The sequence below is a fragment of the Triturus cristatus genome, chromosome 1_2 (genome assembly GCF_964204655.1).
Source record: "Triturus cristatus chromosome 1_2, aTriCri1.1, whole genome shotgun sequence".
NCBI classification, from domain to species: Eukaryota; Metazoa; Chordata; class Amphibia; order Caudata; family Salamandridae; genus Triturus; species Triturus cristatus.
In genome coordinates this window covers 1,080,161,318-1,080,178,692 of record NC_140580.1, presented here as the reverse complement: position 1 = coordinate 1,080,178,692, position 17,375 = coordinate 1,080,161,318, and positions in this window count along the sequence as shown.

Genomic DNA, 17,375 nt, shown 5'->3' with positions numbered 1-17,375 from the left:
ATTAAACAAGGAAGAGTTGAAGGCTTTTAAACAATTAAGAGACAGCTAGTTTGAAGCCCCAGCTCTGGGAATGCCTGACTATGAAAAAGAGTTTGAGCTCTACTGCAGTGAGAGAGATGGGTGTGCGCTTTCTGTGTTGGTACAGAAACATGGAAAATTGAGACGACCACTTACATATTTTTTGGCTGTACTGGATCCTGTAGCTGTGGCATTGCCTGGTTGTTTGAAAGCAGTGGCTGCTACCTGTAAGAGCTTGGAACAGAGTGAAGGAATTGTGATGGGATATCCTGTGAGAGTGTTTGTACCTCATGATGTGGCGATCCTTTTAACTAGGAGTAGCACCCAGTTTATGACGCATAGTCGTCTAAGTATGTGAAAGTCATCTTGGGTGCCACGACTGTGAGCCTTGTGAGGTGTCTCAATGTGAACCCATCAACGTTGTTGCCTGATGCTGAAAATGTGGAAGTGAAGGATGACGTGGATCATGATTGTCTGGAAGTGCTTGACTTTTGCACCAAGCCTCGCCCTGACATAAAAGATGTGCCTCTGAAAGAAAGTGACTATGTGATGTTTGTGAATGGGTCATGTTTGAGAACAGACAAGGGGATTTTAAGTGCAGCATACGCAGTGTGCACTGTAGCGGCTGTATTAGAGGCGTCTTGCCTGAAAGGAGTGAGATCAGCCCAGGTTGATGAACTGTTTGCATTAACAAGAGCATGCAAATTGGGAAAGAATCTGAGAGTCACTGTGTTTACCGATAGTCAGTATGGCTGCGGAGTGGTACATGACTTTGGGCAGATATGGTCCCAAAAAGGGTGGAACTCCTATAAGGAACGCTGAAGTGGTTGGGAAATTGCTTGAGGCGATACAGCTGCCTAAGCAATTGGCATTAGTAAAATGTGCTGCCCACTCGAAGACTGCTGACTATGTGTCGGCGGGGAACGAATTCGCCAACGACATTGCGCAATATTGTGCGCGCAACCAGAATTCGGTCAATCGAGGCAGGGAAAAGGAAATGAATTCATGTCCCTTACTTTTTTACTAACACTGTGAATATGTGGGAAGAGGTGAGACAGTTACAGGAAGAGGCAGGAGATGAGGAAAGGAAACAGTGAATAAAATCAGGATGCGCACCCCGTGAGACAGACCGAGTTTGGGTTTATCGGGATGGAAGACCAGTCATGCCTGATAGCATGGTCTCTACTATGGCACAGATGTACCATGGACAGGCACATGTAGGAAGGGATGCTATGATCAGGCTTTTCAAACAGACATGGTATAATGCCAAGTTTTGGTTTGAAGAGGAAAAGATGGTGCGCATGAGATAGGTAGACAACTAACACGTAGAAGGAGAGAAAGTTGGTCGGAAATTGTAGGGGATATTTTTGGAGCACTGATACCAGCTGTTGGAATATCTCTGAATGCACATAAAATTAGAAAATTGTCCACAGTAGTGGATCGCTTATCGACAAGCACTGCTGGAGGGTTCTTACTGGTAAATACCGAAATGGTTGCCATGAGAGCCATGGTAATGCAAAATAGACTTGCCCTTGATATTATTTTGGCAAAAGAGGGAGGAGTCTGTGGAATGCTGAAAGTGCAACATTGTTGTACTTATATTCCTGACGAGAGTCAAGATTTAAAGAAATATATTAAAAATATAACCGACTTGCATGAGGAAATTGTTCCATTGGAGGTTGAAAGTGTTTGGGAGAAGATTGGAAAAGGATTTTCTACTATTAAAAGATTCTTTGTAAAATTAGGTAGTTCCTTTGTAGGGAAGATTCTAATTCCAGTAACTTGTGTGGTAATATTAGTATTAATTCTAAGATTAGGGTGTGTATGTATAAAAAGGAGAAAGTTACAAAATAAAATAAAAAGAGAAGTCACTAAGAAAAGAGAAAGAAAGGAAAGAGGAATGGGAGATATAGAACTGGAAGAATGGAAAGAAAATATTTATAAGAAAACAAGAGAGGATGAGATGGCGGAAACAATGATGTGACATACCCAAATGTAAGAGAATTTAATTCATTTCTGTAAAATTTAACTAAAATATAGTGGTATTTGTGGTGATATTAAAAATCACCAAAGGGGGGATTGGTGGAGCAGGTAAAACAAAAATTTTGTATACCTTCTCTATTTTGCATGAAAATTACTAATTGCGTAATCAATTTACATATTAACCTGTATTAACTGTTTGCAGTGGTATAACTACCCAAAATTGCACTTTGATAAACACGAATTACACGCGGGACTAAATGCTAATTGCATGGCAGAATAACTTTGACTAACTGTGGTACGCATACTAACAATAGAAGGTGTTGTGATAGAAATTGCATGATTTATGTTGCTTTGTAATGGTTTGCGTTCCTGGTATAGCGGAATGGTGAGTATTATTGCTTTAAATGTTGCTATAAGCTAGGAAAACACTAATATATAACGGGATTAGAGTGGGTTTAAACATTAGAATCTTCATTTTGGTATATTAATTATCCTTTATGTTTGTTTTGCTTAAGTTGGCATTCGGGCCTACTAGGCCATGATATTCAAAATGGAGTTTGGAAGTGGTCACCGTCGTGTGAACGCGATGTCTACTGCGCAGACTCGGATGGCTCTAAAGATCTCCAGGCGTCCTCAGATCAGAGCACAGTGTTCCTCGTCAAGGATAGGAACGTGGAGGACTGCCAGAATTCAACTAGTGTGAATGACAGAGGAAAACAATAACCGCCTATACTTAAAGGTCAACATATTGATACTTCGGACCTTTTCGCCTGAGAACTTTATAAACTAAAAGAATGACATAAGTTGTTTCCCTGAGAACCCAGGAACGTGAGAATAGAGGACCATATTGCAAATTTGAGGGGCTAAGCCAATCAGTGTTTAGATTTTAGAAATTGTTGCCGATTATTTTAGAAATTATTATAAAAGGGGAACTGTAGAAGAGGGTAGAGGCTAGTGCGTTCCAGAGGGGTGTCCGAACTTACGTGTTCGATTTGCTTGCACGATTGCCTGGTCCTTTGGATATCTTTGGGACTGTGTCGTGCCGAGTGAAAAAAACTTTTCCGGACTTATTTGGATATTAGCCTGCATTTGATTGGGACGATTTCACCTGAAGGGATTTGATCTATGCAGAGCTAACAGGGTTTGAGAAAGGATCCCCGATATCAAGAATTAGGTAAATATAATTGTCATGCTAAATTGTGCTGAATAATCAAATTTGTACTCTTGGTTGACCGAAATGCTGATTATGCAAAAGAAAGCAAATTGATTAGATAAACTAAACATTGATTAATAGAAAATGACTTTGTGATTCTTTAAGTAAGGTATTGATTAAAGATTCCGAAGCTTTAAATGTGTTTTAGCTGGTTCTAAATAACCATCAACCAGTCCAACTAATTGGTCCATCGACCAAGTGGTGGAGTGCCTTGATGTTAAGGTTAGGATTCTAGAAGTACTGATGTAAGTATGTACATATTGTAACGAATTTCCTTCCCTATAGGTAATAAGGTACCCCCACATGTCCAGCGCTTCTTTTCTCCTGTGTGCAGACTCGAAGTAAGATATATGAATGTTGGTGTTATGGGCCCCACCAATGGATGCGTGTGTGAATGATTTAGTGTGACAACGGGTCTGTGACGCAGGGAGGATATGTAAATTTGCCCTTTTCCGCTGGAGCACAGTGCAACTGTCATCAGAAAATTATGTGAACATCACTAGAAAGGGGCTGTGGCCCTGCCCACATGTTGGGAGTATTTGGTTTGATGGGCAGAAGTTGTGTGCTTCCAAAAAAGTGCTTGCCTTTCACACAGCTATGGTTATTTTGTTTATTTATTCAGCTGCCTGAGCTTGAACTTCCAGGGGCACATAGATGGCACTGTAATGCTATTAAAGTGTCTTAGATAACTGGAATTTATGGGGGTTTTTTGGGCAGCATCCCAAATGGCAGAGGGTAGTTTCTAACCTATGTGTATGTTTAGGTCTGGCTTAAAAGAGCAACTGTCACATGCCCTTTTAATCTACACCAATATTATTCTACAGTTCTGTGCTTTCACACAAACTTATATCCATTCCCATGCTAATTACTGGTAATGCTTCACATTACTATGCAACATTCCTTTAAAGCCAGACCTACGGGCATTGTCAATGCTTGTCCTTTATTATAACGTATGAGTGCACTTTTAAATACTAGAGTTCAGAATGTGCGATGTAAAAGCTACTCATATTAGATCTTATAGTGTATAATATTGCTCAATCTATTTAAGAATCTAGGCATGTTTTGGGTTTTATATGATAACTGACTTCCTTCTTAGTTCACTAATGGCACTGTCGTCAAGTGGCGAGACATTAATGTTTCTAAAAACTCTCACTTTTAATAAATGTCTATTTATGCGGTGATTATAATCTGATGTACTAAGGTGAAACTCTTTTTTTAAGAGATTATATCATATTTCTACATTATGTGTGTTGCATGATATGCAGGCCAAATGTTTTCATGGCTCGGCTCCTGCATGGAGTTCTAGAGCCAAACCAGGCCCATTGCTCGGCTCTGGCTTGGGATGCCATAGTAACCAATTCCCTTTGTGTCCTCCTTTATTTGCAACTCGGGCTTAGTACATGAGGCCATCACTCACTTGCTAAAATGATCTGTAAAAGACGTGCCTACATGCACTGATTTGACTACTCTACAATAAAAGCTTCTTCTAACTGAGACGAAGAAGAGGGTGTGCAGTAATAAGTGATCCATGTCCAGGAATTCAAGCCCATTGTGTTGTGTGTGACTGTAGCCATGAGTTCCCAATGAGTACTTCCAGGCCCAGGTGAAACGGGCAGGGTTGTAGCTTCGGCATGTGTGTTTGGAATGTGACACCCCCAAATGCATTCTTGGTTTGGTACTAGAGTCTGGAGGCCCTTATTCAGGCCTGTTATGTCTGTGTCAGTTTGTGTCGTTGTTCTAATTTCACTAAGAGGTTTTAACTGGTTACTTCTCTTGATTGGAATCTAGCTTGTATACAGACCACCAGGACCCTGCACCAATTTCACCAGCAACATCACTGACTTAATTGCACCCCTCATCATGAACGTCAGCACCTTCATCCTCCTCGGCGACCTTAATTTTCATCTAGAAGATCACACCGTAGCAAACTCTATGGCCCTTCTCGAAAACCGTGGAAACCTTAGGCTCGCCAAACATATTGCTGAACCCCTCCCAGACGCTGGACACATATTAGACCTAATTTCCTCCTCCATCAGCAACATCAGTCAAAAAAAGCCATCAACTATGACCTAGAAAGACCATTGTCAGGACCTCACTAGATTGGAACCAGGTCACTAAACACAAAAGATTAAAAAGAGCTAAATACCTTTTAGTTAGATAATGCTTCAGAAAGAGATTTCTTCTGGGAAGCAAGATCCTGCTTCAGGTTATCCTGAGAAGAGTCCAAGGAGAGTTCCGTGAGAATTCCAAGATGGCCACCATGGTTAAGAAATCATCCTGAGGCAGTCTAGTCGTTGGTTCAGAGACTAGAGAAAGCACACAAGCGCACAAAGCACCGCACACTTTAACTGCAGCCCCTGAAGCAACCGGCAGCGTCTCTCCTTCGCGCATGAGGAGAATTTCCAGTCAGGAATTTGAAGTGGTACTTCCCGTGCATGTGCAAGGGAGCGTCGCTTCTTGAGAAATTTCTGATCTGTGTTCCTGGTCGTGAGTAGTGTCTCACCGCAATTTCTGTCAAGCAATTTTCTTGTGGAGAGCAGTGTTTTTTCATGTCAGTCAAAAGTATTGAGAACATAAGGATTTGAATAGAACTACAATTTTGAGAGCGCCTCAAATAAGGTGTCTATGAGCTCAGGAGGTTTTCAGGAGAAAGGAGTAGTGTATTAGTACCTTGCTTAGAGTTTAGAACTTAGATACATTGTTTTTTCAAAAGGAAAAATTCTAATAAAAAAGAAAAGTGAGATATGCTAATCCACCTTGCTTGGCTTTAAACATTCATACACAAGAGTCATCTGTGCAGAACACTTAGTGAATAGGAAGTTAAACAAAATTGGATTTAACTTCTATATATATATGCATATATATATAGCACCACGGATTTGAACAACACAGGAGAACGTTCCTCTCAATAATTTCTTCTCACCTCTACTAAGCCAAAGCAAAGGACAATTCAAAAAATTCAGGAGAGAAGCTAATCCTCAGAAGATTACAGGTAAACTAAGGCAAAGAATGTTAAACATATAAATAGGAATATTGAAAAGTGGGTATTGTGAATAATGTGTCCCTATTGATGGTGATCATATGTTTTCTAGGCAGCGCACCCAACTGAACATAACCAGGAGTACCAGGTTAAGCAGTACTTGCAGCCTGAATTGAGGAGTCGCTCTTTTTTCTTCCCATTCCCCTTTCCCCCTCGCGAATACCTTAGAACTGATTCCTAATTTGGTTCTGGGTATTGGTGGAAGGGACTGAGGACTTCTCTTCTGCTCCTGAGTAAAGAGATATCAGGTACTCTGACAACCATACCCTCATCAGTTTCAGCATATCAATCCTGCACCACCATAGACCTGCCACCACCAGAACCACTCAATACAGCTGGAAAAGCATCTCAGAAGAGGAGTGAGCTTCCGCCCTCTCCAAGCACTGGCCAGAGTACACCAGGAACTTGGTGAAAGCCATCAAGAACCTTACTAGCTGGATCACCACATGTGCCGACACCCTGGTTCTTCTCAAGTGCAACCCAACAGCAAGAGCCCAACCACAGGCCAAGTTCACCTCCTGCATGACCAAAGTCGCCAACTTCTTAGTTCACTAAGTCTCCAACTGTATGAAAGTCACCTTTCTCAAGCTCAACACTGACAAGGCAGTAGTAGTGGTTTTTGGCAAGAACACCTCACCATGAACTCCAACTGGTGGCCGGCCTCGGGAATATTCATCAACAGCAAACTGAACATGACATCACAAGTCATTATTATCAATGTGTCCTGCTTTCACATCCAAAAGATGCTGAGGAATGTCTTCAAATGGCTCCAAGCCACAATAGAAAAACTGCCACTCATGCCCTAGTGACCAGCAAGTTGGCTATAAGAATACCCACTACGTGAGGATCTCCAAGTACCTCATTAGAAGACTACAAACCATCCATAACTTGGCAGCCAGACTCATCTTCAATCTCCCACAAATAACTCACATCAGTCCACACCTCCAGATACTTAAAAGTCTTCAATTCAAACTCCTTACACACACATTCAAGGCACTATGCAACTCAGGCCCTTTCTACCTGAACAGACACATCTCCTTCCACCATCCACCCACATCCCACACATACACAGAACCAGACCAGGAGGAGGGGCATCTCTTACATTGCTCCTAAAGCATAGAATGGACTCCCACTCCACATCGGAGCCTCCACCAATCTACTTGAATTCTGAAAGGAGCTGAAGACCTGCCTTCCCATTTAAAGCAACCAGCTATAGGCAAGGATAGGCACCCACACCTGCTCAGTACCAGGATACCCTCGCAGGTGATAGTGTGCCCTACAAATAAACATTGCATAAATATATATAGTGACCGGTTTACCAAAAAAAGTAGTAAATCTGCAACCATAGAAATACTCCTTGAAAGGGCAAGCTGCACCAATCGCACGTTACAAGGCACACCACTGGCACCCATCAAACACCTAAAAGGTGATGTAATAAATGCCTGCAAATAGTCTAACTGGTGGCAATTGCATGGGGTAGCATTCCAACTCTTGCTTTTCACCCACTCTGCCAATTTAGAATGAGGCCCACGTAATACGGACCGATACCGATCCGGTTACTCATGGAAACAGTCCATCCGGAACCTTGGTCATCTCACCTCTCCACTCTGCAGGTCACTGTTTTTTTATTTGGGACAATTGAGATTCACACCCCCAGAATCTCACTAAGCTACGCCCCTGATGTTGCTGGTTAACATGCCTTACTGCCTTGGAGTGCTGCATATGCCAAATGACCACTGGTACAGTATGGCAGCAGCAGCTCACGCTTCCCACAATGGCCACAAGAGGTGCACTACAGGGTCTTGGCAGCGGATTGCTCAGTTTATTTCTCTTACTACAGCCTGAAACTATATTCCAATGCCCTGGATATGGACTGCTTGTTCAAACTTTATTACTCACATTGCCCCAAGCTCCTGGTCCACATGCTCTTGAGAAATTGCTCAGTTTTCCTTTTAAAATGCTGTAATAGCTGACTCCATCTTGCTCTAACAGCTGCCATTGTGTATGCACACAGCTGTCTAGGCTCCATCACCTCTGATGTATTTAGCCTCATTCTCACACTTTGCAACTCTAAGCAAGGATTTTGCATTTCTTCACTCAGAGCCTACAAGTTATTGTACATAACTCTTTTCGCAGGTCTTTAAAAGACCATTTACTTGCTAACGATGCTTTGTTGTCTTTTCACCCCTTCTTACAGCCCCTGCATCTCCACTCTGCATATTGCTGGAAGAATCAGCCCCCCCGAAATTTTTTGTAGCCCCCCCCCCCCCCCGAAATGTGGCTCTAGTTGCGCCTCTGCACATAATAACCATATTGAACTTTGCTTATTCTTGCATAATATATATGTCCAGACTTCGGGTAGGCTTGGGAGCAGATTTTCTTCAACGCTCTGCAGCTCCTTTTCCCAAAGATGCTATTTCTGTTCAGCCCTCTCTGTGTAGGCCCCCTGCTCTGCAGGAGACCACTCAATTGTGAGGGGAGCTTTCATGGGAACATGGATCAGTTTCAGGGGAAATGTCCCCTCCGCAGAGACTTCGCATCCAGGAGAAGAATGGAGAGGCGAAGTTTAAGCAGGCTGGGTGGCCCAGGTGACATCTTGGGTAGCGCTGACTTTTTAGCCAGTAGCAGTGCGAATTTTCCGCGGCTTCTAGTATTGACGGAGCTGAAAAATCCCAACAGCCAAAGTTATGTTGGATACAAAGATAAGACTTCTCAAAAGTGTCAAATATGGCATCGAGTCACTTGGCAGAATGACTGGCCGAACATGAGCGTATGAGCATGCAACATGGAGCAGAGACAATGAGAAAACAGAAATCCAGGTGTTTGTATACAAATCAGGGACTTACATCTCTTCAGTGACGTTTTTAAGCTGCTCTGGGGTTTTTCCTACCAGTGCTCTGCAGGTTGTACAGCCCCACTCTAGGTATCCCAAAAGCATAAGTTGGACTGAGAAAAGGTGCCAGATACGAGCTGGCGCCTCAGCTATGGATGTGCCCAGCAGTGACAAAGTAGGAACATGGAGTAAGAACGAACGCAGTAATCAGGACAACATAGACACAGCAAGCACAGAGGCCATCCCATCAACGCGGTTTCGCTTTGTTCCTTCCTGGCTGGGGACCTACACGTCATGCCATGATAAATGCTGCAATGTTAAGAGTTTGAGTGACAGCTGGGGGGGCCTTCAATAGAGGGTGTAGAGAAAAACACTTTCCTCCATAAAAGTAAAGATCGGACATGATTAGTTAACGCCTTTTAATTCATGAAGCAGTGTTTGCAAGTTTAAACAAGCATTTGCAATGCAATAGGTCTCGCATTGTTAAAGTTTGAGCTATTGGTGTTGCATTATTTAGCAATGCCAATAGCTCAAACTTAAATAATGCGAGACGTATTGCATTGCAAATGCTTGTTTTAAATTCTCTGAGTTTCTTTTTAACACATTTTTTAACTCAAATCATACTGATGAAATGTACGTTTTCTTACCATGTATTGTGCTTTTATGGTTAAATATCTTTTTTAAATCGAATAAAGCGTATTCTGATTCTGATAGAATAGGGTTTGGTCTGTGGGGATTTGTAGGCCTGCCTCGCAGACACTCGATTTAACAGAATGTGATAGCTGCATGGCATGATACTTGCCTTGGGCCTATGAATGCAGACTAAATAAACATGTTGAACCCCTGGTTGAACACATTATCGGATCGATGTTGGCTTATTGGCATAGTAAGCGCTCTGCATGGATACCAGGCATACTGATATGGCACAATTTTCTGTAGATGTTGTTTCCATTGAAACATTAATATTTAGGATTCCTTAAATGCTTTTCAACATCCGATTATTTACTCTTCCATTTGCAGCAAAAAAAACGACTGAGTCTTCATGGATTTGAAAAAGCAACCAAATGGCTTGGTTATTGTTAATTATACCCACAGTTCTACTGCCATTGAGAGCTAGCCTAAACATTCTGCGCTCTGCAGCATTATGTTGGTCATTTCAGAAATGTATTGTATATGAGCATATCTGCTTCCTTCTACTATCAATAAACTGTCACTCACATTGTCGCACATAAGGCATATAAAATGTCATACATACGCACACTAAACCATAGAAATGCCATACATAAGCAATCTTAAAACTCGGCAGCTGTGCTTTCTTATGACCTCTGTCTAAGAAAGGGGAACGGCGTGCTGTGTTCAAGCTTTACACCCCGAAATGTCTACTGTCTAGGTCTTGTCTCTTCCTCCCTAAGCAGAAATGGGATGAGCTGCCTACACCTGAGGTTGTGCCGGTGTGTGCCAGTCTGCACACCCACCGATTCTTCACGCCCCACAGAAAAGGCCTGGCCAGTTGACTGGCGGCGACAGGTACGTGCTGCTGCTTCGAGGGCAGAACTTGTCTGAGCAGCACTAGGCCGTCCCGGACTCAGAATAGCTGAGCAACCTCCCATTGGTAGACATTATCCAGAGTGGGCGGAGAGTAAATCGGGGGTGGCCAATGGCATTGATGTGCAGCTGAAGGATCCGATGTAGGAGTCGAGCTGCAGAGAGCATGCGTCTCGCTCCATGAGGGGGGATAATACATCGCTTCTCAGTAGTGGGAACTGGGATACATTTTAATGTTCCGTTCAAAATGACACGCAAGTTGCAAATCCACGTTGAAATGCATTGCTTGAAAGGGAGTTGGAGTAAAATTGTGTGACTAAGGCCAACTGTAAAGTCTCACAGTCTGAGGTCAGTCGTGAGGATTTCGTTAGTTTATAATTTCTTTGAATGCTAAACGTCAAGGCGCTATTGACAGTTGAACACGCATACTCTGAAGATGTGGTTATTTAACTTTGGCATATATATAGGGCAGCTAGGAGTCGCTTCAGAGGAATTGTCTCAAAATACAACCTACGGGTTACGTACGACTCTTTCACCTCACATCAAGCAGCCTCTCTTTTACACCCCGTCCTGTTTGCAATTAGTAATGCCTTGCAAACGCTGTTACTGTTCAACGAGCATGTGGCAGCCATACATAATCTTGGAAGACGGGAGAAACGGGCAGAGTACAATGGGTCTAACAAATGTATGGTAATCACAACACCCACTTCTACAGGCTACTCATTCTGCTTGGCTGCACACAAAACCTACGCTAGACATGACTACTTCCTGATGGCTCCTATAACTCTAAAGATTCAAGCACACAGACATCACACAAATAGTTCTTTTGCATCGCATACCCATCTATATGGGTATCTCCTTAAAGGATAAGTGTTGGAGATTAAAGGACAAGTCACTAAGTAACAAAGTGATGTCCTTAACAAGGAAGTACCTAAAAGAAGGTAATAGGTGAGACCTGTGGATTAATAATCACGGAGACACCAACAAGCAGTTAATAGGGGTCAGTTGATCTTGATATTCACCAGACACAACACGCTACAAGCCGAATCCTGCCAAATCTTGAAAACACAGCGTGGAGAGCTCGAAGGAGTATAGAAAAGAACACATTCAACAAAGATATGTAGGAAAATTACGGCGCTGATGGCTCAACTTACGGCATGGGATAAAGATAAGGCAGAACACACAACCTCAAACTGAGTCATACCTGGAGGACTCCAGATTATCTAGACTTCTAGTTAAGAAGGCAGACCATCTCAACCATTCAATTAGAGTGGAAGAAGTGAGTGATACCATAGCCAACTTAAACTTTGGTAAATCTCAAAAGTGATAAAGGGCATATTCTATAGGATGTTTAATCGTCTCTGAAACTGATTCCGCAACTCCCTCAATGAGAGAAGCCATGGTTACAGTCATTCCCAAATCAAGGAAGGACAGTATGCCATGCACTACTTACAGACCTCTTTTGTTACTAAACACAGACATGAATATGAAGTGGCGCCTATTAGCATCTAGGCTGAGCCCCTAATACCTGGCATTATTGACCAAGATGAGTTTGGGTCAGCAGGATCAATGAAGTTGCGCCACCCTGGACACCTCTGAGTGTTCAGTTCTCAAACAAATTAGTTGTTACTGAATTTTCAAAGTGAAACCACGACTTACACTGGTAGGTTTGGACTCCTCCAGAAGTGCTAACTTCACAGAGCAAATACTAATCACAGTATCAGAATATTGAAACCAAGACTTCTGAAGGTAAGCCAAAAAGCCACGAAAAGCCACCAACCAATTTATGGGCCATTCACACACCATTCATACACCACACAGGACTTTCATACTGCCAACCATGGGCCCAAACCAATACAGCAGTGCACTCACAACAACATACAGTTGCAATTAGAAAGTTTGGATTTGTTTTTACTACCTGTCAAGTATCTGTCTCCGTCAATGTTCTGAGTGATCCAGCGCGAAATTGGGGAAAAAGGGCAAATTTACAACTATCCTTCCTGCGTCGCAGACCCGACGTCACACTAGCTCATTTACACATGCATTCATTGGTGGGGCCCATAACACCAACACTCATACATTTTCTCTCTCGAGTATGCACACAGGAGGGATGATAAATAAACGCTGGACATGTGGGGGAGTACTTTATTACCTATAGGGAAGAAAAGTTATTTTACAGAATATACATGTGCATCACCACCTATTGGATCCTAACGTTAAACATCAAGGCACTCCACCACTTGGTCGACGTACCAATTAGTTGGACTGGTTGATGGTGATTTAGAACCAACTAAAACACATTTAAGCCTCAGAATCCTCTAATCTCTTCTTTGAAAAACCACAAACTCGCAATTTCTGTTAATCAATTATTTGTTTATCTAAATATTGTTTGCAAATAATATTAGCATTTTGGTCAATCAAAGTTTAGAATTTTGATCAATCAGCACAAATCGCATGACATTTATATTTACCTATTCTTGCTATCGGGACTTTTCCTAATTCAATTGGCTCTGCATAAACCAAATTTAGCCGTTTAATTGTCCCAATAAAGCAGGCCAAGGCTCAAAGTCTGGAAAGTTCTTTGCTCAGCACGTCACAGTCCCAAAGATTTCCAAAGGACCAGGAATCGTGCAAGCATCTGTCGTCGCCTGTGGGGTCGATAGGGGTGTGCGGTCATCGAAAGCTGCAGATTGCCAGCCCCTCCCTATTCTACTACCCTTTTTATAATGAAATTCAGGATAACATGAAACATTCTTAAACTAAGGAAGCAGATTTCATCAATTGATTGGTCAATTTGATGAAGTTTGTAATATCGTCCAATTTTCCCATCAGCTTGGGTTCTCATAGATTTTGCTGGTTCACTTCCTCTGTCCATGTCATCCCCATGCAACATTGTAGAATTTTGCTTGTATGTGACTATTGTTCATTTAGACCAGTTTTTACTAGCTGAAGTTTGGCAGTCCTCCATGTTCCTATCCTTGACCAGGAACACTGTGCTCTGACTTGAGGTTGCCTGCACAGTAGACATCACGCTCACGAGACGGTGGCCACTTCTGAACTCCATTTTGGACACCATGTTATGGTAGGCCCAAATGTCAACTTAAGCAAAACAAACACAAAAGAGTAATTAATACACAAAAATGAAGATTCTAATGTTAAACCCTCCCTGCTCCCTTTATGTATTAGTATTTTCCTAGCTTTTTGCGACATTTAAAGCAATAAAACTCACCCTCCGGTCCAAAACGGGAACGCAAACATCACAAAAGCTAAATAAATCATGCGGTATCCTATGACCACACGTACTACTATTAATAGGCGTACAAAATTTAGTCAATAGTGTTATTCTGCCATGCAAATATCAATGAGTCCCATGTGTAATTGGTGTTTAATAAAGGTGCAAATGGTTGATTAATATAACACATCAAACAGTTAATTCAAATTATTATATCAGTCGGTTAAGTGATTAGTATTTTCATGCAAAATAGAGGAGGTATACAAAATTTTGCTTTACCTGCTCCATCATAAGCATTACTGAATGCGTGCCAGCAACCTTTACGAACTGCTTCCATGGAACTCAGGAAGACATGTCTTTCATGCACTTTTGGGGCACTCACTTTTCTAAATCTAACTGCTTTCAGTTTGTGGATGTGAGTTGGGAGGTGGGGACTTGTTCGAGGATGCCTTGAGGCCTAGATTCCTCAAACTGAATGAGCATATCTACCTTTAAAATTAAAGTAAACATGCTTGGTAAGACCGTCCCTAGTTCCCCAAAAAGCACATCCTAAACTACTAAGGTTGTGTTTGGCATGAAGGGACTCAGTGACAATGTGGCATATGTCCCATACGCCATTACGTGCAGGGCTGTGACTGTAATGCATTTGTCACATGGCGTAGTGAACATCTACCACAGTCTAATGGAGGATGAACATGGCAATTAGGCCACAAATATGACCTATATGTATAGTGTAGGGTGTAGAGTTCTGTCCAGTGTTATCGGTTTTAGTAAACCATGCTATCACCCGGGAGGAAGGTATCCTATCACCGATGCTGGAGCAGTTGGGTCTGATCAATGGACTCTCCTAGTTGAAGACAAGTCTTCAGCTTTATGGGGAATTCAAGAATTTTAGGGGCGGCACAGATGAGTAGGGGCAGGTTGTTCCAGGATTTGGCTCAAGGCAAGAGAAGGCACTTCTGCCTGTTCTGGTGCTGCATATGCACGGGATGTTTAAGAGTAGGAGGTGTCTGAAAGGTTTCTGAAATTTGAGTTGGTTGTAGAGGTATGCTGGGCCAGTGCTGTGCAAGGCTTTGAATGTGTGCTTGAGGAGTTTGAAAAGAGCTCACTTGTGAATGGGGAGCCCGTAAAGCTCTTTGAGGTGTAGAGTGTGTGCATGGTGGGAGGCTGAAGGTGAGCCTGGTTGCTGTGTTCTATATGGTTTAGAATCAATTGACTAGTTGAGTGAGGGAGTAATTGAATATCGGTGTGAGTGCGGCGTCAGTGGGGTTGAGGCCTTTGGTGAAGATGAAGAGATGGTATGTGTATCTCTACTACCTTGACTATCTGCCTTCTACCTATGCAATATGCCTGTGAAAGCACACTTAGCCTGAGCTTTACCTACCTGTTCATGTGGCTGTCTCCTTCAAAGTCCTGACTAATCTTGTATTCTTGCCAGTGAACCTTTACTAACGTCTTCTGTGGCAGCTACCTGAAGCTCAAGAAGACATGTCTTTCATGCGTTTTCGTGCACTTGTTAGATCCAACTGCATCCAGTTTGTAGATTCAAGTTGGGGGATGTCCAAGGATGCCTCAAGGCCTAGATTTGCTGAATGCAGTGAGCATATCTACCTTTGAAACTAAGGTAAACATGATGGGGAAGACTGTACTAAGTTCTCTAAAGGGCACTTCAGAAATTCCTAATGGCTTTAGGTTTTACTGCACAGGGTAATCTGTGACAACATGGGCTATGTTCCGTTCATCGTTATGTGCAGTGCAGTGACTTTAATGCACTTGTCATACGGCATACAGAACACCTACCATTATGACAGTGGATAAAGGTGTCAAGCTGCCCATAAACAAGTCAAAGATTTTCTCAACTGGAGGAAGCAATGTGAAATGCTGCTTGCCTAGTGACTGAAGTAGTGGCCCATGGAAGGTATGTATTGATGTACAGCCATTGAAAGGTATATACTAGGACAGCTCCATCTCAGTCAGCTTCCCAATACATTACTTTTATATGGTACAAAGTAAAGCAAGTTTAGAGCAGACTCTGCAATGAGGACATGGTTTGAGTCTTCCTCGTTGTTCGGGAATGTAGTCGGCAACGTGCAGATCCTGCAGCCTAGCCACATGCTCTACAGCAGATGATGTGGAGTCTAGTTCTTCTTCAGCAGTAAACTTTGTTGAAGGGGCAAAAGGGCTGGAGCAGCCAGAAGCAGGCATAAGAAGCCCATGGTCCGAGCAGAGCATGGGTTAGATCAGGTCACCACCGCTACCACTGTCAGCGCCTCATTTAAAGGCTGCCAGGTCTCTGAAATCGCAGGCCCAGGCTGAAGGATCTCATTTAGTAGATTTGCCTTGGTTTCTAATGTGGGAAACTGAAGCTCCAACATATTTTCAGCTCTGAGGACTACCACCACAAAAGAGGGACTCTCCTCCGTAAGTTAGCCCTAGAGGGGTATCCAGCTCTGTTTCAGGTGAAGTATCCAGGCCACTATCATTTGGCAAGTCTCAACGTAGGCCTCTATCGGTGTAATGAGGGAGGAGCAAATGAGAAGCCTCCTCTTCATCTTCATCATGAAGAATGTATAGAAGGCCCTGGACAGTATCAGAATTAAATACAAATAAAGTCTCTAGCCTGCCTCCCTTCTTGGGAGTCATTAAGAACCCAGGGCTGTGCCCGAGTTATTTCATAATGAGATAATGAAGCTGAATGCAGACTGAAGATGGCACTGGATCTGAAACATTCTTCAGGGTTGGGTCCCGAGTTGGCGCCCCTGGAGCAAACACCGGCTGGAGCGTTTAGAAAAGCGGGCGCTGGATGGTGGCTCAATGGGGTCAGTTTGTGCTGGGACAGGCCCTGCTGGTAGACATTCAACTGGGGCACCTAGCAGACTGTGGTAATTGGAATCATCCAAAAGAGTTACAGCATGGCCACCATGGCGGCCTGGAACTGGTACCAGGTCGATGTTGGCCCGGAAACCTTGTGGCACTCCATGACCAGCCTCAGGATAGGATCGGAGTCGGGCAAGACAGGCAAAGTCAGATGCTATGACTGCCATCTGCACATCTCTCCACAGTGTGAGTGATAAAAAAAGAAGAATCCCAATTCAACTTCTTATGCTTATGGTGACACTTGTCTTTCAACTTCACCACCAACTTCCCTGAGGACGGTGATTTGGAGTGAGTCCAGGAACTAGAGTAGAAGTGAGCTTAGGACTGATAAAAGGAGTGGCCCAAGGGCTGAGTGTGACCTAGTTTCTTTGTTTGCCAGCAAACACCTTTGTCTCACGCTCCTTGATGGTGTTCGGGTGCAACAGAGAGCATTTGCTGCAGGACTTCCTGCTTGGAACATAAACTTCACCTGCAGATGGCATGCAGGCCCTTGACTTAAATTTGCTTCCCGCAGTTGCTCCACGGTTTGAAGCATGTGGTCTTCGGGGAAGACACTGTCCTAATAATTGTTTTAAAATAATGTTTTGGAGCTCAGAGTCCATGTTGAAGGGCCCAGTAAGAAAGAAACTGACTT